Source organism: Rutidosis leptorrhynchoides, chromosome 10 (genome assembly GCF_046630445.1).
Source record: "Rutidosis leptorrhynchoides isolate AG116_Rl617_1_P2 chromosome 10, CSIRO_AGI_Rlap_v1, whole genome shotgun sequence".
Taxonomy (NCBI): Eukaryota; Viridiplantae; Streptophyta; class Magnoliopsida; order Asterales; family Asteraceae; genus Rutidosis; species Rutidosis leptorrhynchoides.
The window spans coordinates 132,955,640-132,979,079 of NC_092342.1; positions in this window are offsets into that span (position 1 = coordinate 132,955,640).

Here is a 23,440-nt window from a genome sequence, read left to right on the forward strand (position 1 = left end):
ATAACTGAAAGTAGACCCGATCATACTGCACCCATTTACTCAGTGTATGACCAGTCACCGATACCAAATGTGAGAAAATGCTACAAGTGTGGCAGCAAGTTTCACTTAGCCAACCGGTGTACTCTAACCCTAACCCCATCTACTGCTACCTCTTCAAGCAAACCAGCAGAAAGGAAGAGATCATTAAAGATGACCCTTCCAGAACCCATCCTTGGATGGGTTCCCAAAATGAACTAATTTCTTAGCTACTGTGCAAGGCATTCAAAACAAGCAAATCTAGTATCTCGATAGTGGTTGTTCGAGACATATGACCGGATGTAAGTCCCTGCTGATGGACTATCAAGAAAAGGATGGTCCAGTTGTATCATATGGAGATAATTCGTTGGGTTACACAAAGGGTTTTGGTACTTTAACAAATGGAAATGTTACATTTTCAAATGTAGCATATGTCGTTGGGCTTAAACATAATCTACTCAGCATAAGCCAACTGATAAGCAAAAGTAAGATAGTCCAGTTCAGAAGGAAGATTGACACTATTTTTGATAAGACAGAGAAGCCACTGCTGACAGCAAAAAGACATGAGAACATGTATCAAATTGACATGAACACAGCAGTCACAACAACTGATACTTGTTTTTATTCAAAGGCAGCAGACAACCTTAAGTGGTTATGGCATAAGAGACTCTCACATCTTAACTTCAAAGATATTCATAAGTTATCTAGTAAAAGTTTAGTGTCTGGGCTACCCACAATGTCTTATATGAAGGACAGACGGTGTCCTGGATGTGAAAAAGGGAATCATCACCATGCCTCATTCAAGTTAAAGCAGATTTCATCTGTTGAGAAACCACTTCACCTACTTCATATGGATCTTTTTGGTCCTGTTAATATAGCCACCTGTAGTGGGAAGAAGTATACACTGGTGATTGTTGATGAATATTCTAGATACACTTGGGTATTCTTTTTGAAGTAAAAGAGTGAAGCTCCTGATGAAATTATCAATTTTATCAAAAGAATGGAACTACCGAATGGGAAACTGGTGAAGCAGCTTAGAAGTGATCATGGTACAGAATTTTGAAATGCTACTTTGGAAGAATTTTGTGCTGACAAAGGTATTTCACAGAATTTTTCTACTGTGAGAACACCTCAACAGAATGGTGTTGCAGAAAGAAGAAATAGAACTCTCATTGAAGCAGCAAGATCTATGTTGGCTGAGTCTGGGCTGAAAAATTCATATTGGGCAATTGCTGTGAACACTGCATGTTTTACCCAGAATAGATCTTTAATAGTGAAAAGACATCAGAAAACTGCTTATGAAGTTCTCAAAGGCAGAAGACCCTCAATTTCATTTCTTTATGTATTTAGCACTCCCTGTTTCATTCTAAACAATAGGGATTAGCTAGGAAAGTTTGATGTTAAGGCTGATGAAGGTATACTTGGATATTCCAACATGTCAAAGGCATATAGTGTTTTCAATAAAAGAAGGGATTATTTTGAAGAATCTATTAATGTTACATTTGATGAAACTACCCCTACTTCATCTTCTGGTCAAGAAGATGAGGAGTTACTGTTTGAAGAGCCAACTCAGCAAGCTCTTGATGATGAAGAAGAACCATCAACAAATCCCTCACCAATCCATGCTACTGGGTTCTCTGATGATGAGATGGAACACTCTGTTCCATCTGTGTCTAAACCAGGTGGACCTACTGCCTCTACAGAAGTGTTACAACTTGAGCATAGGTCTACTGGTTCTGAAGGATCTCAAGCTGGTACTGGTTACACTCATAATGAACAGCTGTCTCCCACTGCTGCTCATTCCTTTGAGCTAGCTGATGATTAAGATGTTGTATGTTCCACAACAAGCTCACATGTTCATAATACAAGATGGACAAAGGAGCATCCAATTGAACAAGTTATTGGTAATCTGGCAAGTGGTGTTAAAACAAAAAGACATGCAACCATCAATTTCTGTATGCATGTAAATTTTGTATCTACCACTGAACCTACATGTCCTGAAGAAGCAATCAAAGATCCTAGCTGGGCAGGATCTATGTAAGAAGAGATCTCTCAGTTTGATAAGAATAAGGTTTGGACTTTGGTACCTTAACCTGATGATGAAACTAAAAAGATCATTGGTACCAAGTGGGTTTTCAAGAATAAGATGGATGAAGATGGAATTGTGATCAGAAACAAAGCTAGATTGGTAGCTCAGGTCTTCAAACAGGAAGAAGGATTGGATTATGGAGAGACATATGCACCAGTAGCTAGGATGGAAGCTATTAGATTGTTCTTGGCATATGCTGCCAAGATGAACTTTAAGGTATTCCAGATGGATGTTAAGTCTGCATTTCTAAATGGGAAGCTGCAAGAAGAAGTCTATGTTAAACAACCTCCTGGTTTTGTAAGCAGTAAATATCCAGACCATGTCTACAAGTTAGACAAAGCTCTATATGGCCTAAAATAGGCACCAAGAGCATGGTATGAGACACTTCATGTGTATCTCACTTGTATAGGTTTTAAAGTTGGAACAATTGATACCACTCTATTCTCAAAAGAGATAGATGGTGATCTCTTGCTGGTCCAGATATATGTGGATGATATTATTTATGGATCTAAAAATGAGAAACATTGTCAAGATTTTTCAAAACTTATGTCAAAGACATATGAAATGATCTTACAAAGAGATTTGCAACACTTTTTAGGATTGCAAATTACACAACTTGATGATGGAATTTTTATAAGTCAAGATAAATATATCAAAGATATGTTAAAGAAATTTGGTCTGACCTGTTTAAAAGATATAGGGACTCCAATGGCAGCATCTATCAAAATTGATGCTGATTCCAATGGTGAACCAGTCAATATCACTGAATACAGAGGTATGATTGGGTCCCTACTTTATCTCACATCCAGCAGGCCAGATATTATGTTTGTCAATTGTCTCTGTGCCAGATATCAAGTTGATCCTAAAGAGTCACATTTGCTAGCAGTAAAAAGGATATTTAGGTATCTGAAAGGTACTGCAAAACGTGTTCTTTGGTATCCCAAAGACCAGGATTTTGAGCTAATTGGGTATTCAGATACTGACTTTGCAGGGTATAATATAGACAGGAAAAGTACTACTGGTAGTTGCTAGTTACGGGGTGGTAGGCTAATCAGCTGGACGAGCAAAAAGCAAAATAATGTGTCCACATCTACTGCAGAGGTAGAATACATTTCTGCTGGTAGTTGTACTGCTCAAGTACTATGGATGCAAATCCAACTGAAGGACTATGGTGTTCATGTTACAAAAACTCTAATCTACTGTGACAACACAAGTGCTATTGCTATTATCAACAATCCTGTGATGCAGTCAAGGACTAAGCACATCGACGTTCGATACCATTTCATAAGGGATCTTGTTCAAAAAGGAGATGTGGAGCTACATTTTATTTCAACAGACCAGCAGTTAGCAGATATCTTCACAAAGCCCTTAGATGAGAAACTTTTTAACTATCTCATCTCTGAGCTGGGTATGCTTGAACTCTAAAATAAAAGACAACCTTATTGGTGTGCTAGTTCTACAACATGTAGAACAAACCAGTAAGTTACAACTTTCACTTATTGCCTACATGTCAAACAGTCAGCACAACAAGGTCTTTTACATCATGGTTATTCAATGTTCAAAACGAAATAATAAATAGCTCACAATACTTAAATGGTACCTTAAATCTGAAACTCATTTACTTCCAATGATTTAAAATTAAATGCATAACATATTAAATGTCACAAAGAATTTTTGTATTTAATACTTAATTTATTTTATAGTTTTTAACTTCATTTTTGAATTTAAAACTGCTGCATTTAATGCTTAATGGGAGGTATGAGTGTTCAAGCCGATTATACGTCATGTCAACATTCTGTGTCCCCTCAAAAACATGCCAGTCTGTCACATCTGCCCACGCGCCTGCAGATGACAGTTGCCATTTTCTCTCTCCTGCACTTTTCCCACCAATTCGAAAGGTTAAATAAGGCGATCAATTCCACATAATAACCTTCGGTTATTAACTCCTTGATTTACCTTTCAAACACACACACTTTTCTCTCTAAATTCCCAAATCTTCAAATCTCTCAAACCTTCATATTCAACAAATTCATCAATGGCGGACTAACAACAACATCAATCACCACCTACTGAGAACCAACCGGAGGAACAACAACCACAGCAACAACAACCAGAACAGCAACCTCCGTCGGTCATCGAGGAACAGGTTGTACAGGGTCCACTGTTCAATCTTCACCCTAATCTAGTCAGGACTGCTAATGCACCTGATCACACTCTTATTCGCCTATCAAGAGGCAATGCTGCTCATGCCCTGTCCATTCCCAAATCCAAAGCAAACATATGCTATGAAATGTTAGTCGAGTATATAAGGCAATCACCTCTGGCTTGAGCTATTACAGGTGTACCTTTACATTTATATCCAGCCTGCTTAGCTGGATTTTGGTATACTGCTACCACTGCCACCACTCCACAGAACATTTCATGTATTCGTGGCATGGTTACAGAAACCCTAACCTACTCCATCACAGTTGATGTCATCCGACGAGCCCTTCACCTGCCTGCTCGACCATTTGTTTCTTCACCTACCAGTGATGAGTTTAGAAGGGAGGTACTGGAAATTATTGGGTTCACTAAACCAGTAGCTCATAGGCCATTGAGGAAGCATATGCCACCTCTATGGTATTATTTCTTTGGGTTGCTGACTCAGTGTATCAGCCAGAAGTCTGGAAGTTTTAATCAGTGCTCAGATTTTGAGCTGAAGATTGGTCATGGGATGCTGTTCAACTGTAATATTGATTATGCCGGTGAAATTTATTTGAGGCTAGGGGAAATGGTGCTTGCACCCAAACGAACACATCTAATCCTCTTTCCAAGGTTCTTGAGCCTTGTTTTTGAAAATGAGCTGGGTGAATCTTACCAGCAGATTGCTGATGAATCATACGACCCGCCTCCAAAACAAGGGGGAATGCCAAAAGATGCGCCTGTTGCTCTATATACTGGTTTAACACCAGGCATGCTTGAGTATCTTACTACTTGAGGTGGAGTAGACCAAACGACTGCCTCTGATGTTGCACCAGCTGAGGGGGTGGGAAGTCAGCGAAAACCAGCTGTAAAAAAGAAGAAGCCAGCTACCTCAACTAGTACAACCACCGTCTCACATACTGGTAAAGTAGTAGTTGTATTAGAATTTAGTACTCTCTAATAATAAAGAACAGCCCTAGTCTTATATACTGACTACCAACTTCTAGTATTGGAATCCATTTCTTAACTATTTCTTGGTAACAGGAAAATTCAAACGAGCGAAAGCTGGCTCCAAGCACACCACATGAGGGATTGCCCCAGTCTCAACTGCTGCTTCTGACAAGAAAGCAGCTATGGAACCTGGTGCGTCTCTAGACCAAACAGCAAAAATCTCTAACTTAATTAAAAATATTTTAATTGCTGACTTGAAAAATGAAAGTGGAATTAAAGGAACAACCTTAGCTCCCAAGCTGACTGGTTTTAAAACTAGTGTTAAGAAGAGTAGCAACTCATACTCTTCTAACCAGGTACTTCCATACGTTTCTAAATTGAACATCATGGAATATCCTCTGCTAACAATACAACCAGCAGAGAACATAAATGACCCCCAAAGCAGTCTTGAGCTGATTCCTCATCGTGTTGAATCAGCTCCGGCCACTGCACAGCCTAAATGTTACTTGAATCATGCTAAGAGTCTCACTCCTACATCATTACCAGCCAAGACTCTTACACTATCTGGGTCAACATGTGTTGCCAATGAGTCAGCAGAGTCACAGCTGTACTTACAGACACCTAACTCTGTCTTAATCAAAGGGCTGACTAAATCACCAGTCTGTTCCCAGAGACTAACAAGAGATGCAATTATTGAGTCCAGTTTATTTGGTTCTACAGTTGTTAACATAAAATGTTCTTTTATTTCAGTTCTTAACAGGGTAGATGAACATGCAGAGGGGGAGCAAGAAAAGGATGTTATTGATTCTACTGTTGAGCTCTCTGTTTCTGCTGCTGGTATTGGTGCTATTGAGTTGTCCACTGGTGGTACTGATACTCGTACTGTTGACTCTACTGCTGCTGGCTCTACTGGAGATAATGTGGCTGCTGGTTCCACTGTTCTTACTGATAATGAGGAGCTAGCTACTATTGATATTTCTGCTACTCCTCCTACTGTCTCTGGTATTGCTACTTCAACCACTGATTCTGAAGTGGTTGAGGAGATGATAATGGAACCTCCTCCTGTACTTGAAAAGGTCATTGATAATATTGTTAAGGAGGTTCTTGATGTTGATGCTACTGCTACTACCATTGTTACTCCAACTGCTACTATTACTGAAGTGGTTACTGGTAGTGGCTCACATGATGATGATGACTCTTCCTGGCCTTCATTTTTTCAGGATGTTGGCTATCTTCCCAGAGAACCACAGATGGATATTGATGCTTCTGCTACTGTTATTCCATCTTCTGAGCAGTCATCAGCTGCTGCTATTGGTTCTACGAAACCCATTATGGATGCTGGTACCTCTGCTACTGCCACTACTGATTCTTCTCAGGCTACTGCTTCTGCTGAGAAGAAGCCTTATGTATGCCAGGTACCCGATCCTGATGAATTTTTACCTAACTTCATCTTCAAGGGAGCTTTTATTACTCCCAAGATTTCGTTGCTGGTAGATCAGCTGACTATTAATCCTCAAAGTGCTTTAATCTCAGCCAGCAAGCTACCAAGGGAAGAGCTGTTTGACCTATTGTCTCAGCTTGATCGACCTGCAAGAGAAGAGGTTTATGAGAGGGTGGCCACCCTGCAACAAATCAATGAGCAGCCATACTGTGATGACCCGGGAATTTCCGATCAAATTTAAACTTAATCTTTATATGGTTTTGACACGATAAGCAAAGTCAGTAATGTTGAGTCTCAAAATTTGTGAACTGTTTACATGAAACCATTTGACCTTTGACTATTCCCAACGATTCACGAACAATTATTTGTAAACAAATATGTATATATATAAATGTAAGTTTATATTTTAATTTGAAAATTTTAAAATATAATTTATCCATTAGAAATAAATATGTAAAATGAGATACAAAATATATAAGTTTAATTTTAAATGAATCAATATATAAATATATATGTTATAATACTATTACTTTCATTCTTAAAATAAAGAATTGATATTAATATCGTGATTAATGATATTAAGATACAAATATGATCTTTGATATATATAAATTCTATTGTATTATTATTACTGATATTATTAGTATCACTAATAATATTAATATTACTATAGTCATTATTATTATTATTATTATTATTATTATTATTATTATTATTATTATTATTATTATTATTATTATTATTATCATTCATAATATTATCGATTTTATATTTATTATTTTCATTATTATTATTTGTTGTTATTAATGATAATATAATTATTATTAACATTATTATAATTATTATTAATATATTATTTAGTTATTAATACAAATTGAATTGAATATATTTGTTTTAAAAACAGAAATATTATACGAATAAATGTAACTATCTGTTAAATTTCTTATTGATTCTCCTGTCTCTAATTCGTAATCAGTCCAAATCTTTTTCCACAACAAGACAATCGATCATCATATCAGCTACAATAAATTGTACAGATTCTGTTAGCATTCATTTTCTCCTTTTATTTTTTTTGTATTCTTCCTCCTGGCTAAATATTCTGTAGACCCCTTCATTCAATAAATCAAACGATCACTTCATATTATTGAGGAGAGTAATTCGATTTTCACCATCATTGTAAACCCATATAAACTCCAACAAAGACCTCCACAAGCCACCATGATCGCCACCCTTATTGCTACTGTTTCGGACCAAAAAAAAAAATCAAAACCGTGAACCACTATAACCATCTCATCGGTCACCACTTCAAACCCAAACCAATCAAGGTGCTATTTATTTCTGGTTATGGTTTCATTTCGGTCAGACCCAAATACCATAAAACCGCCACCACATGCTCGATTTTTTTTTTGCTATTTAAAACCAAACCCATTAAACCTGCAACTCATACAACCATCTCCCTACTCCTCTTTCTCTTTTGATTCTATTTCTAATCGACCTCCTTGTTCTACCTACTGCTGCTATACTTCTGTATTGTTTTGAACTTTCACACCATCCTCAAATGAATTCAAAATCACCCCAACAAAACCATTTTGATTCTGCTTCTACGTGTGACAATGAAGATTGACGAGTAAAGAAGATGATGAATGGTGATGGGTATTGATGATCATGACCTATTGATACTGTTATGTTGCTGCTATACAGTAACTGTTTTCTGAGAACGATGGATGAAGAAAATGATAATTTAAACGATGAAAGAAAACAAAGATGATGATGAATCGAGCTTATGTATGTTGTGTCTGCTTATTCAATTTTCTTGTGGCCGATAAGTATAGCATGGGTACCAGCTAATACTTTTATTACTTAATCGAACGTGCCTTTTCTTTTTGTTGTTTCCTGCTGGCCGATAGCCTTTACCCCATAAACCCCACCTTCATCCCACTAGTAACTATTAAAATGTGAAAGGAACCCAAATTCTTGATTTAAAATACAGCTGGACGACTAAATTTAACTTGGGCCGAGATTATCTTTTGATGGGGCCGATGTATATTAAAAGAAAAGGTGCAGATTTTTTTTGCAAGTTGAACGAAATATTAGTGCATATTGTTGTCAACTTTTGATAAAACAAATCCTAGTGTTTTATATTCTCAAACAATCATTTCACTTATACCTAAGAATGTTGAGCTGTAAAGGCATCTAGATGAGCGACGGGTGATATTTCATATGTTCTGAACTTTTGAATCTTGGGCCAAGTGTTGTCCATAAAACATGGTGGGTTGCGTATATTATTTCTAATTGAGCTGCTGGGATTCGAGTGATTACTTGGGCCGAAAACATGACACATGTTATTGATTGATGGACGAGGATGATGATGGTATGTGGTAATTATAACATACGATGATGATGGTTAACATTGAAGAAGAGAAAAGGAATCAATCAAATACGGGTTATAGTAATTAGAATGGATTTATAAAACAGAAAAACGGGTCACAGTCCCATGGTTCAAGGTGTTGTCAGGGAATGGGAGGTCGTGGGTTCGAGTCCCTCCAGTGGCAGCAAATTTTTTTGGAAAGCTTTTAAGGTAGTCTTAATTATTTTTATTATCAACTTTTGTAATAGTATTATAATTAGGAATACTATTAGTAATATCATTATTATAAAAATTATCATTTTATTAAAACTATCAATTTATATCAAAATTATCATTTCTAATATTATCATTATTATTATTATTCTTATTAGTAATGTTATTTTTATTATCATATTCTTTTATTGTATCATTCTTACTAAAATTCTAAAAAGTATTAAAACTACCATTTTAATTAAAATTATCATTTTATTATTATCATCATATTATAAACAAATAAAGATTTATACATAATATATATATATATATATATATATATATATATATATATATATATATATAATAAACGTATATATAGTATATAATTTAAGATATAATATATAGACAAAATATAATACAAATTCTATATAAACTACAACACTAAGTACATAAACAATATATAATTAATAGATGTAATTATTTGATTACCATTATTGTGTTAATATATATAGTATTGATATAGGTTCGTGAATCCGAGGCTAACCCTACACTTGTTCATTGTCGTCATATGTATTTTTACTACAAAATACATTAGGTGAGTTTCATTTGCTCCCTTTTTTACTCATTACATTTTTGGGCTGAGAATACATGCAAATGCTTTATTAACTGTTTTACAATATTTATATGTGTGAGTTTCATTTGCTCCCTTTTTTACTCATTACGTTTTTGGGGTGAGAATACATGCAAATGCTTTATTAACTATTTTAAAATATTTATACGTGTGAGTTTCATTTGCCTTTTTACCCTTTATATTTTTGGGCTGAGAATACATGCGCTGCTTTTATAACTGTTTTACGAAATAGACACAAGTACGTGAAACTACATTCTATGGTTGGATTATTAAACCGAATATGCCCCTTTTTATTAAGTCTGGTAATCTAAGAATTAGGGAACAGACACCCTAATTGACGCGAACTCTAAAGATAGATCTATCGGGCCCAACAAGCCCCATCCAAAGTACCAGATGCTTTAGTACTTCGAAATTTATATCATGTCCGAAGGAGGATCCCGGAATGATGGGAATATTCTTATATGCATATTGTGAATGTCGGTTACCAGGTGTTCAATCCATATGAATGATATTTTTGTCTCTATGCATGGGACGTATGATTATGAGAAATGGAAGTATGAAATCTTGTGGTCTATTAAAATTATGAAATGATTCTTTGTGATAAACTAATGAACTCACCAACCTTTTGGTTGACACTTTAAAGCATGTTTATTCTCAGGTACGAAAGAAATCTTCCGCTGTTCATTTGCTCATATTAGAGATATTACTTGGAGTCATTCATGACATATTTCAAAAGATGTTGCATTCGAGTCGTTGAGTTCATCAAGATTATTATTAAGTCAATTATATTTGGATATATTATGAAATGCTTTACATGACTGTCAACTGTCGATGTAACGAAAGTTTGTCTTTTAAAAACGAATGCAATGTTTGTAAAATTTATCATATAGAGGTCAATTACCTCGCGATGAAATCAACTGTTGTGAATCGTTTATAATCGATATGGACTTCGTCCGAATGGATTAGAACGGGTTTCTACAGTTGGTATCAGAGCGGTGGTCTTAGCGAACCAGGTCTGCATTAGTGTGTCTAACTGATAAGTCGTTAGGATGCATTAGTGAGTCTGAACTTCGACCGTGTCTGCATGTCAAAAGTTTTGCTTATCATTTCTAGTCGAAAATCATTTGCTTATCATCCTTAAAGTCTAGACACGTCTTACTGCCTCTATTGCATTGATTATGTATAGATAAATTCATATCTTAGCGTATCTGTTGTTGTTACCTTTGACTGACAGCTTCCGTAGATTCCTTCATAACTTATAGGATTTTAGTATTATATATGTATATGTAAATTATGTATTGTAAGGTACTAATCTACATCCTATAATCTATTTCTTATCGAAAATCCACCATCTGATCGTACGAGATGAATCCTGCAACCAGTTCGAGTCCCTCAGATTCCGATAGCTATTCCGATAGTTATTCCGACAGCTATTCCGACATAGATGTTCGCCTAAGCTCCGAAAACAGCGTCATCGGCATGAATCAACCAATCAGCCATTATCAATTCATCTGATGGGTTCGTAGTCGACTTAATTAATGGAAACGCGCAGAAGGCAATCCCTTCCACCAACCGAACTCACCTCTTGACAATGAACCTGAAGCGTTTACCGGCGAACCTGTTTGAGACACCATTTTTAGTCTCATTTCTAGGGTAACCCGGCAAGATTATATTCTAACCAAAATTCTGAACCTTATTCATCCGCTCGTTCCGATCGACAATCATCCTGAAGTAATAAGTCAACGAACTTAGCGCTCGAATAATCAATTCGGAGAATATGGTGCAAAATGTACCAGCTTCAGCAACATCACCGGCACCAACAATACCATCAATAAGAGCACCAATACCATCAACAATCCATGGCTCAATGTCTCATTCGGTACCTCGAGTATAATCATCATACTACGTATCGTTCTACATCAATCATTTTCGTTCTTCATGGCGATTATGTAGTCTCTAAAGATTTAGGGATTATTCATTCTAATTCTAACCAAAAAAAACCAAATGAGTTTAATATAATATTAACTCATTAAATCCATGATTACATCTGAAGAAAGTATATATGTACATATGTTTTCATAAGGATTGTAATTAAAAATTCTTTTGTACAAAGTGTCAATGGTGAAAATATTTTAACGGGTAGGTAATACCCGAGGAATATTCAGATTTCACATTAATAAGTTACACTGTACATTTTTCCAATCTGATTCAACAGTCATTTACTATCCTACTTACATCCACATATATACGAATCTGTTTACCGCAGAATAACCTTTTTCATTCAATTTCATATTTGGATTTTGACCTATCAGAATCCATCAAGTGGCATAACGAAGAAATAATGGACACAATAAAATTGATTAGAAACAGATTAATTAACAATATGAAATTCTATTAAGAATCCACGCTAACAAAATCCTAGCAAACTGTTCCTAGCTAACTGTTAATTCCGTATTACCATTTAATTATCGCAATTTATTTATCGCAGTTTATTCATCGCAATTTATATTCTCGCAATTTTATTATTCGTCATTTAAATTTCTGTTATTTATTTTTTTACACACTTTAAATATCGGGACATGTATACAAGGTTTTGACATATCATATCGACGCATTTATATATATTATTTGGAATAACCATAGACACTCTATATGCAGTAATGAACGAGTTCTCTATACAGGGTTGAGGTTGATTCTACAATAATATATATAATTTGAGTTGTGATCGAGTCTGAGACATGTATACGGGTCACGATACGTATTAATTAATTCGAATATTATATAGTAAACTATATATGAATTATTATTTGTACACTGCTAACTGTGGACTATCAACATTGGACAATTAAAATGAATTAAAATATTGACTATAACATATGAAACTAAACAATTCTTCAAGTTTGCCACTTGATTTCATCTTAAACCTCATTTGTATTTTGATGATTACAATCTGCGTTTAAACCTTTCATGATTCTTGAAAACACCTCAATCGAGAGGATGAACCAACCGAACTTTATCTACGGAAGGAAAAAAATTTATGCATATAGTTATGCACCTGAGAAACTCTCGACAATTGAGTAAAAGTTTAACACGTATCCGCATCAGACCCTTTGGCATTTATTAGCAAAAATAACTTTGCGATCCCTTTTCAAAGTAGCCAATTTTGTCACAGCTCCAGCAAGTCAACTTTGACTTGTCATTCGAAGTAGCCATACTATAATCCTGATATATAAGATTACCCTTTTGATACCGGAGAATTCTTTTATATTCCACCATATCACCAGCAGACGTACCAGTAACCTCGTTGCTTCTTGGCATAAATTTCCCTGACAAATCATTATATTTATTCATTGAAACCCTATCATATAATCATCCACATCTTGTAACAAGAACTGCCATACCAATTACCGGAAATCAACAATCAGTACCTTGAAAACTCACAGCATAGCTACATCAACAGTTATATGTATGACATTTATCTCTAAGAATTACGATCTCTCATTCTGAAAAGCACTCAGTCACAAATCAATACTCTGAATGTTGAAAAAGCTGAATGAAGCAGCAGAAACCATAGACAACCGTAAACGACCTTAATCATCGGAAGTTTGATGATAAAGAAAAGTATGTTGGAAAAGCTCAGAAAAATTGGAACTGGAAAACAGATTGAGCTAATCACGAAGGAGACCAAGGACAAATACAAGGACCAAACCCTATATTCAAAGAATTCAGGTAATTTTGAACTCGTTGAAATCTTTAGAGAATATCTTGCTCCGAAGTCATGTTAAAATATTGCGGAAAATCTTTCTCCATCAACCATCGAACTTAGAAATTCCAAAATATCATCATTAATATCTTCGATATTTCTGAGGATATTTTCATAAATATTCTCGTCCGAAATTATATACCTCCTTATGCTTCCTGTGTATCATTATATTGGAAACATTCAATAGAAAAATTTAGTACCGAAAAGCAGATTATGCGAAACTAGGAAGAAGGCCGTGGACAAATCACAAAGAATAAGTTGGACTTCAAAGAATCCAAATGATTCAATGTCTGCTAAAGTCTTTAGTGAATATCTTACTCCTTACTCTAAACCCTTACAGCTAATAGTTTCTATCATCCTCTGATCTTAGATATTCCGAGATATTATCGTATCTTTCATTATAAATATCCTCGATATTTCTGAATATATTTTTATAACTAATACTATCTGAAATCATTTATCTCTTCGTGCTATCAGTGTTACATCATATAGAAACTGTTATTTTCTATATTCTGTAAACTTTCGAGCTTAAAATATGAATGTTATTGAAGTAATGTTGGGAACTGATGCATGAGTTAGTATAATATAATGACACTTGATCAACGTGATTATATTACAGTAAGTCATGCTGAGTTCTAATGGGACATGATGGTTCATAGTAGATCATACCACCATCATGTGTCATGTTACATAACTCTCTCATTCTAATTAACTTCTGAACATATCAAGAAAGTATATTCTTGATAGCTCTATTCTCAATGATTCTGGTAATTTGACGAATCAAATCGTGCTATTACGTTCTTTCTTGATTATAACATTAAATTCATTCGAAACTCCATACTTACAAATTCTAGACCATTACTCGTTTTACTAGAGATCGAGAGGAGATTAAAAAGACGAAGAGCTTCGAAACATAAAGGAAGGATATAAAACTCGACAACAACACTGAAATTACAATAATTAAAATTAAAACATCACGACAATTAAAAATTAAAAGATTACAATCAAACTACTCATCGTCATCAATTGTCATCTGCAAAGTAGCGTTCACCAGTCATTTCACCATCCGTGAGGTACTCTGGAGACATCGGTATTTCTCTTGATGCCTCAACTGCTGCTTCAGCTGATTCATCGAGGTAACGATAACCCAACGTCTCTTCATCTTCAAGAACCGCATACAAAGAAATGCGTTTACCGCGATCTTCAATGGAATCTTTTATAAAGTACCATTGATCATCGGTACACAGAAAACTTGCCCTACAATCCGCATCATAATCGTCTTTATAAAAGAACACAGACGTGAATTCACACGGAACTTTTTCCTTCAGAAGGGATAGCAAATCTTGTAAACCAACATCACGAATGTCAATATCTTCAAACGAAATACTTTCGCCCCACTCATATTCCTTCATTTGATTACGGAAATCACCTCCGTAATGAACATCGAATGAAACAATCATTGGGGGAAGTGTTAACATTTTGCAGTTTGGGAGTGTTTGATTTTGATTTTGAGAAAGGTGGAAATATAAAAGAAATATATGTTTGAGTGTATAAAATGAAGTATAAGGTTGGTGTTTTTATAGTGTAAAAGTGACCATTGGGATAGCCGTTGGAATTTTTTTTACTAACGGCTAAAAATTTGGGCAAGTTTTTGGACGAAGGTGGACGATGCCCATTGGGACCTCTCTCGTGATAGTTTCATTCGTGCTCTTCGAATACTCGAATTATTTTATCTGTATTATTCAATAATGATAAAACTCTATTTATCAACTCATATTAGTCATGAAGACATATTTATTGTTAGCCATGACGACTTCACTCAAATTTCGAGACGAAATTTCTTTAACGGGTAGGTACTGTGATGACCCGGGAATTTCCGATCAAATTTAAACTTAATCTTTATATGGTTTTGACACGATAAGCAAAGTCAGTAATGTTGAGTCTCAAAATTTGTGAACTGATTACATGAAACCATTTGACATTTGACTATTCCCAACGATTCATGAACAATTATTTGTAAACAAATATGTATATATATAAATGTAAGTTTATATTTTAATTTGAAAATTTGAAAATATAATTTATCCATTAGAAATAAATATGTAAAATGAGATACAAAATATATAAGTATAATTTTAAATGAATCAATATATAAATATATATGTTATAATACTATTACTTTCATTCTTAAAATAAAGAATTGATATTAATATCGTGATTAATGATATTAAGATACAAATATGATCTTTGATATATATAAATTCTATTGTATTATTATTACTGATATTATTAGTATCACTAATAATATTAATATTACTATAGTCATTATTATTATTATTATCATTCATAATATTATCGATTTTATATTTATTATTTTCATTATTATTATTTGTTGTTATTAATGATAATATAATTATTATTAACATTATTATAATTATTATTAATATATTATTTAGTTATTAATACAAATTGAATTGAATATTTGTTTTAAAAACAGAAATATTATACGAATAAATGTAACTATCTGTTAAATTTCTTATTGATTCTCCTGTCTCTAATTCGTAATCAGTCCAAATCTTTTTCCACAACAAGACAATCGATCATCATATCAGCTACAATAAATTGTACAGATTCTGTTAGCATTCATTTTCTCCTTTTATTTTTTTTGTATTCTTCCTCCTGGCTAAATATTCTGTAGACCCCTTCATTCAATAAATCAAACGATCACTTCATATTATTGAGGAGAGTAATTCGATTTTCACCATCATTGTAAACCCATATAAACTCCAACAAAGACCTCCACAAGCCACCCTGATCGCCACCCTTATTGCTACTGTTTCGGACCAAAAAAAAAAAAAAAATCAAAACCGTGAACCACTATAACCATCTCATCGGTCACCACTTCAAACCCAAACCAATCAAGGTGCTATTTATTTCTGATTATGGTTTCATTTCGGTCAGACCCAAATACCATAAAACCGCCACCACATGCTCGATTTTTTTTTTGCTATTTAAAACCAAACCCATTAAACCTGCAACTCATACAACCATCTCCCTACTCCTCTTTCTCTTTTGATTCTATTTCTAATCGACCTCCTTGTTCTACCTACTGCTGCTATACTTCTGTATTGTTTTGAACTTTCACACCATCCTCAAATGAATTCAAAATCACCCCAACAAAACCATTTTGATTCTGCTTCTACGTGTTTTCTTTGGTTTCTAAAATGACAATGAAGATTGACGAGTAAAGAAGATGATGAATGGTGATGGGTATTGATGATCATGATCTATTGATACTGTTATGTTGCTGCTATACAGTAACTGTTTTCTGAGAACGATGGATGAAAAAAATGATAATTTAGACGATGAAAGAAAACAAAGATGATGATGAATCGAGCTTATGTATGTTATGTCTGCTTATTCAATTTTCTTGTGGCCGATAAGTATAGCATGGGTACCAGCTAATACTTTTATTACTTAATCGAACGTGCCTTTTCTTTTTGTTGTTTCCTGCTGGCCGATAGCCTTTACCCCATAAACCCCACCTTCATCCCACTAGTAACTATTAAAATGTGAAAGGAACCCAAATTCTTGATTTAAAATACAGCTGAACGACTAAATTGTAACTTGAGCCGAGATTATCTTTTGATGGGGCCGATGTATATTAAAAGAAAAGGTGCAGATTTTTTTTGCAAGTTGAATGAAATATTAGTGCATATTGTTGTCAACTTTTGATAAAACAAATCCTAGTGTTTTATATTCTCAAAAAATCATTTCACTTATACCTAAGAATGTTGAGCTGTAAATGAGACGACCCGACCCAATCCATAGGGACGAATACATTAACATATGATTACATCGCGAGGTACTTGACCTCTAAATGATACATTTTACAAACATTGCATTCATTTTTAAAAGGCAATCTTTCATTACATCGAAAGTTGACATGTATGCATACCATTTCATAATATCCAAACTATAAATGACCTAATCTGTCATTTACTTAATAATAATCTTTAATGAACTTCAACGACTCGAATGCAACGTCTTTTGAAATATGTCATGAATGACTCCAAGTAATATCTTTAAAATGAGCTAATGCACAGCGGAAGATCTCTTTCAAACCTGAGAATAAACATGCTTTAAAGTGTCAACCAAAAGGTTGGTGAGTTCATTAGTTTATCATAAACAATCGTTTCCATCATTTTAATAGACCACAAGATTTCAGATTTCCATTTCTCATAAACATACGTCCCATGCATAGAGACAAAAATATCATTCATATGGATTGAACACCTGGTAACCGACATTAACAATATGCATATATAAGAATATCCCCATCATTCCGGGATCCTCCTTCGGACATGATATAAATTTCGAAGTACTAAAACATCCGGTACTTTGGATGGGGCTTGTTGGGCCCGATAGATCTATCTTTAGGATTCGCGTCAATTAGGGTGTCTGTTCCCTAATTCTTAGATTACCAGACTTAATAAAAAGGGGCATATTCGACTTCGATAATCCAACCATAAAATGTAGTTTCACGTACTTGTGTCAATGTCGTAAAACAGTTATAAAAGTTGCGCATGTATTCTCAGCCCAAAAATATAAAGGGTAAAAAGGCAAATGAAACTCACCATACTGTATTTTGTAGTAAAAATACATATAACATCATTGAGCAAGTGTAGGGTTGGCCTCGTATTCACGAACCTATATTAATTATATATATATTTATATGTTGATCAATATTTGTCTAACAATTTAGGTTATGTCATAGTGTACCACAATCCTAATGCTCGAGACTAATATGTAAAAGTCGACAAAAATCAAATTAACTCAAAATGATTTCCAAAATTTATACATGATTATTATATATTTTAAATATCGTCGTTTTATATTTTTAAATATTTTTAAAAGATTTAATAGAGTAAATAATAAATAAAATTTATATTAAAATTTATATAATAAAATATACTTTTATATATCTTAGATAATAAACTTTATAAAGTTCATTGAATATCATAAACCGTTATGATAGGTTTTATTAAGGTATTTATATCATTTGTATTACAATTTTGTTTGATAAAATAACATTGATAATAATAATAAGTAAGTTGTATTATTTTGTATTGATAATTATTATTATTCTACTAACAATAATAACAATATTTATATTTACGAAAATGGTATTATAACAATATGATAATTCTTATTACTAATGAAATTCTATATTAATAATGATACTCCTATTAAAATAATGATTTTTGTAAAGATGATATTTTTAATATTAAATATAATAATTTTAATGGTAATAGTAGTATAACTTTAACGATAGTAATAATAATAAAATAACAATTTTTAATGATACTACTTCTTATAGATAATGATAATATTAATAATAATAATAATTAGATAATAGTTATGACGACGATTATAACGACGATAATAATAATCATTTTTAATAATAATACAAAAATTCATTTGACGATAACTTCTAATCCATCCGTCAAAATCATTCGGTACCTAAAGGAAAAGTTCTTAGTTTTTCGCTAGCTTTCCAACGACATGCATATCTTATATCTTATCTCATCCCTAGTATAACAACCTTTAAGATTCAACATAACCTATTTAGGGGCAATATCAAATATACAAGCATGCATAATTCTATTTTCTCGAGCACTAGTCAGGGATACACTATTGATAAATAAAAGTTAAGTTATGAGTGCTCACGTATCAATATTGAGGTTCAATATTGTAGGAAAGGTACGTAGACGCAACGGAGATGACAAACACTAAATTGACCTCACGGGCATACCCATGAACCATACCCATCACCTCCATAGCCATAACCCATAATTTCCCTAGCTCTATCCTACTCATAAAACTTGTCTTGAAATGACCCGTTCATGACCTCGTCGTAATATTTTATGTATAATAATACTAAAAATAATACTCCTAACTATAAGATTAATAATAATACTAATCCTAATAATAATAATAATAATAATAATAATAATAATAATAATAATAATAATAATAATAATAATAATAATATATATAGAGAAGTAACGAGAGACAGATAGATGGAGTGTTTTCATAAAAATGAATTCACATTTGCAATTTGTTCTATTTAAAGAAATTGACACCACCTACCACTCACCTTGCCGACACTTTCTAATTTCATTACATGATATACGTAATTTTTTTTATTTAATATATATATATATATATATATATATATATATATATATATATATATTATATTTAATCTTTAGAATTAATTAAATATTATATTATATTTACGCTCATGGTAAAAATATAATTTTTACAAAAATGACACGGTCGTGGTCTCACGACTCATGTACCACTTTCGGTTTTTCGGGCGCACTTTCGTACGTTTAGAAAACTAGCCTTTTAGGTTACGTGACGTGTACCTTTATTAATAACTAGACTTAAATTAATTAAAAACTAACCCACTTAAAGTGTAACTTTATCTTTTAAGTATTTTGATCATTTCCTTTTATAAATCCTAGTCTCATTGTTTATCAAAACATATATAATAATATTAATTTAAATCAAAACGTTTTATGACTAGTTTGATATTGTAATTCATCTTTTTGTAACATATAAATATATTTTTATTTAAAATATATAAACTTGTACATATTGTATATCATGGAAGTATTAATATAATAGTATAATAATTAGTTTTTGAAAACTAATAATAGTTCAAAGTTTATTTTAAATTCGTTTAGGAAATATTATAACACGTAACATTTACACTCTAAACCTATAATTCCTTTATATGCTAATGTTTATTTTAGTTTCCTTAACCTTTCTAAATAAAATAACTTAGTATCGATCGAATCAAATAACAAGGGTTATGAAATTCAATCCTCCACCAACTTTTGTCTAATCCCCAATAATTAACACTTTTGTTCTTATATACAATCACTTTTCCAAATATTCCGAATACCGTTAAAAGTAAGGGTTTTCTAATTCAAAGTGGACCTCATAACAGAGACTCATAATCATAGTTCAATGTATCCGATAATTCAATCATTTGATATTATCTTTTAATCTCGTCGATAAACTTACATCGAACAAATACGTTCGTATAAAGTATTATTCATTCAATATCTTGATAACATTTCCAACTTCATTAAATAGATCTCATAGCTTATATTCATATTAACTAATCCGTTCACTGTTTCATTAATATATTTCAATTTCATAATCACACCTATGAATATGTATATATCTTTATTTACACATAATTGTTCGTGAATCGTTTGGCATGGTCAAAGGGTATTTAATTAAATGAATATAATTTCAAAACTTTCGAAACTCAATCATTACAGATTTGCTTATCGTGTCGGATATATATAAAGGTTAAAGTTTAAATTTGTTCGAAAATCTCCGGGTCATCACAGTACCTACCCGTTAAAAGAAATTTCGTCCCGAAATTTGATAGAGGTTGTCATGGCTAACAGTAAGAGTGTTTTCATGACGTATATGAACTGATAATTAGGGTTTTATCATCATTGATTAATATAGATAAAATGATTTGTTTTTGTGAAGAGCACGAATGAAGCTATCACTTAAGAGTGAAAATGAATAAAAGTAAGTTTGACTTAACCGGTGTCATAGTCAAGATTGATTTCCAGAATTTAAGGAATTTAGAAGAAATCTTCATATTAAGATTTGATTCTTCGGTAATTAAGGAGATTCAGATCTTCTTTGATTAAACACGATAATCTGCTTCGATTGCTCTGTCGAAAATTTTCCTATAAATCCACCCTCTCCATTTCCTTACAACTCACACCTTCTATTCTTTCTTTCTCAATTCCTACTTTAAAGTATTCGTTAATATGCTCCATCCCATCCTGATCCTTGATATTCTCTTAACTTGCATATCTGTCATTCTCTTTTTAATCTGCCACCAGAAGAATCTATTTACTTCTACTATACTCTTGGGTTTATAGTGTTTCTAGTTCTCCCATGTCTTTACATTGCTATATGCATCGATATATACGGGTTGTAATTTCTGGGTTGTTGTTAGATTTTACACCTTCCCTTATATTTCGATGTTCCTGCTTCTGTTTTCTATAGTCATCGTCATCCATAGTTAATCCTCTCTTCTATTTGCTGCGGTTTATACCCCGAATTTCTATTTCGGAGCTTTATCCTTTCGTTTCTTCTTCTTGCGATTAAATAGCTCTCGTAATGGTCCAGAATTCGTATGTATGGATTTCAGAAGGAATATAGTAATTGTTCTAAGAAGGAAAGGGCAATGGTAAATCCTGATTTGTTAAATTACCAGAATACCCTGAAAAAGACCGAATCATCAAGAAATAGTTCCTTGATATGTTTAGAGATTAAGTAGAATGTAAGAGTCGTGTAAATGGTACATGATGACGGTATATTCTGTGAATCATCACGTCCATTAGAAACTTAGCATGAATTACCGTAATATAATGACGTTGATCAAGTGTCATTATATTATACTAACCCATGTATCAGTTCCCAACACTACTTCAAAACATTCATATTTGAATTTATCAGAATTTAGAAACTAACACTGTTTCTTTTTGTGTTGCAGATATTACGGAGAGATAAATGATCTCAGATAAGGATAGTTGTGAAAATATCTCCAGAGATATGGAGAATATTTATAATGGGAGATACGAAGATATCTTATAATATTTAAGGTAAGATGATGATGAAGAATATCTATCTGCGAAGGTTTAGAATAAGGAGTAACGTGTTTACTAACGATTTCAGAAGACACTGAATCATTTGAATCCTTTGAAGGCAGATTCAGTCTTTGTGATTTATCCACAGCTTCCTTCATACTTTGCTCAATCCATTTTTCAGTACCAAATCCTTTCTTTTTCTGAGCTTTACCAACTCTCTATCTTCTATCATCAAACTCTTGGCCATTTAGACCATCTTCCATTTTTATGTTTCCTCTGCATTTAATGCTATAATATCTGAATCACTGGTTATCAATTCGAGATGGGTTCAGAAGAATCGTGTTTTAGATGATTAAACGCTGGTGGTAATATGGTGGAATATGAAAGGTTCCCCAGTAATAATGACAAAAAGGCAACGTATCTAACAGGGTTATAATAAGACTGGTCTGACTGAAAAATCGAAGTTGACTTGTTGGAGCTGTGACAAAATTGGCTACTTTGAAAAGGAATCGAAATGTTGTTTTTGCTAGAAGAATTCGACGCAGGTACATGTTAGATTATGACTTTGGTTTCGAGAGTTTTTTAGGTACAAAACTTCGGGTAACGTGTGGTTGGATCATCATCTCAATTGTTTATTATTTGATGTGTCTTCTAGAATTTCGAAGGGATTTAATTGCAGATTGTCATAGTCAATATCCAAATGATGAAATCGTCCTAAATCCCGAATGATTTTTCATATCCATCTTGTGTGTTACGATTAAAAGTGATGTTCTATCACAAATTTGAAGTCAAAATATAACTTTGGAATGTGTAAAAAAAAATCTAATAGTGATGATTTCGGTTGTATCTCGAATTTGAATTCCGAAATTCCAAAATCAGAATATGTAATTAGATTTGAATGAGTATGATTGTTTTGATTTCTCTAGAAGAATGTATATTGTTTGTGAAAGTAGGGAGTATAGTTGATGATTGTTGAATCAGAATTGAAGAATGTAACATATTAATTGTGATTTTATATATCTCTCGGGTATTACCTACCCGTTAAAAAATTTCACAAATAATATTCTGAACAAGAATTCTCATTACAATCTTTATGAAAATATATGTGGT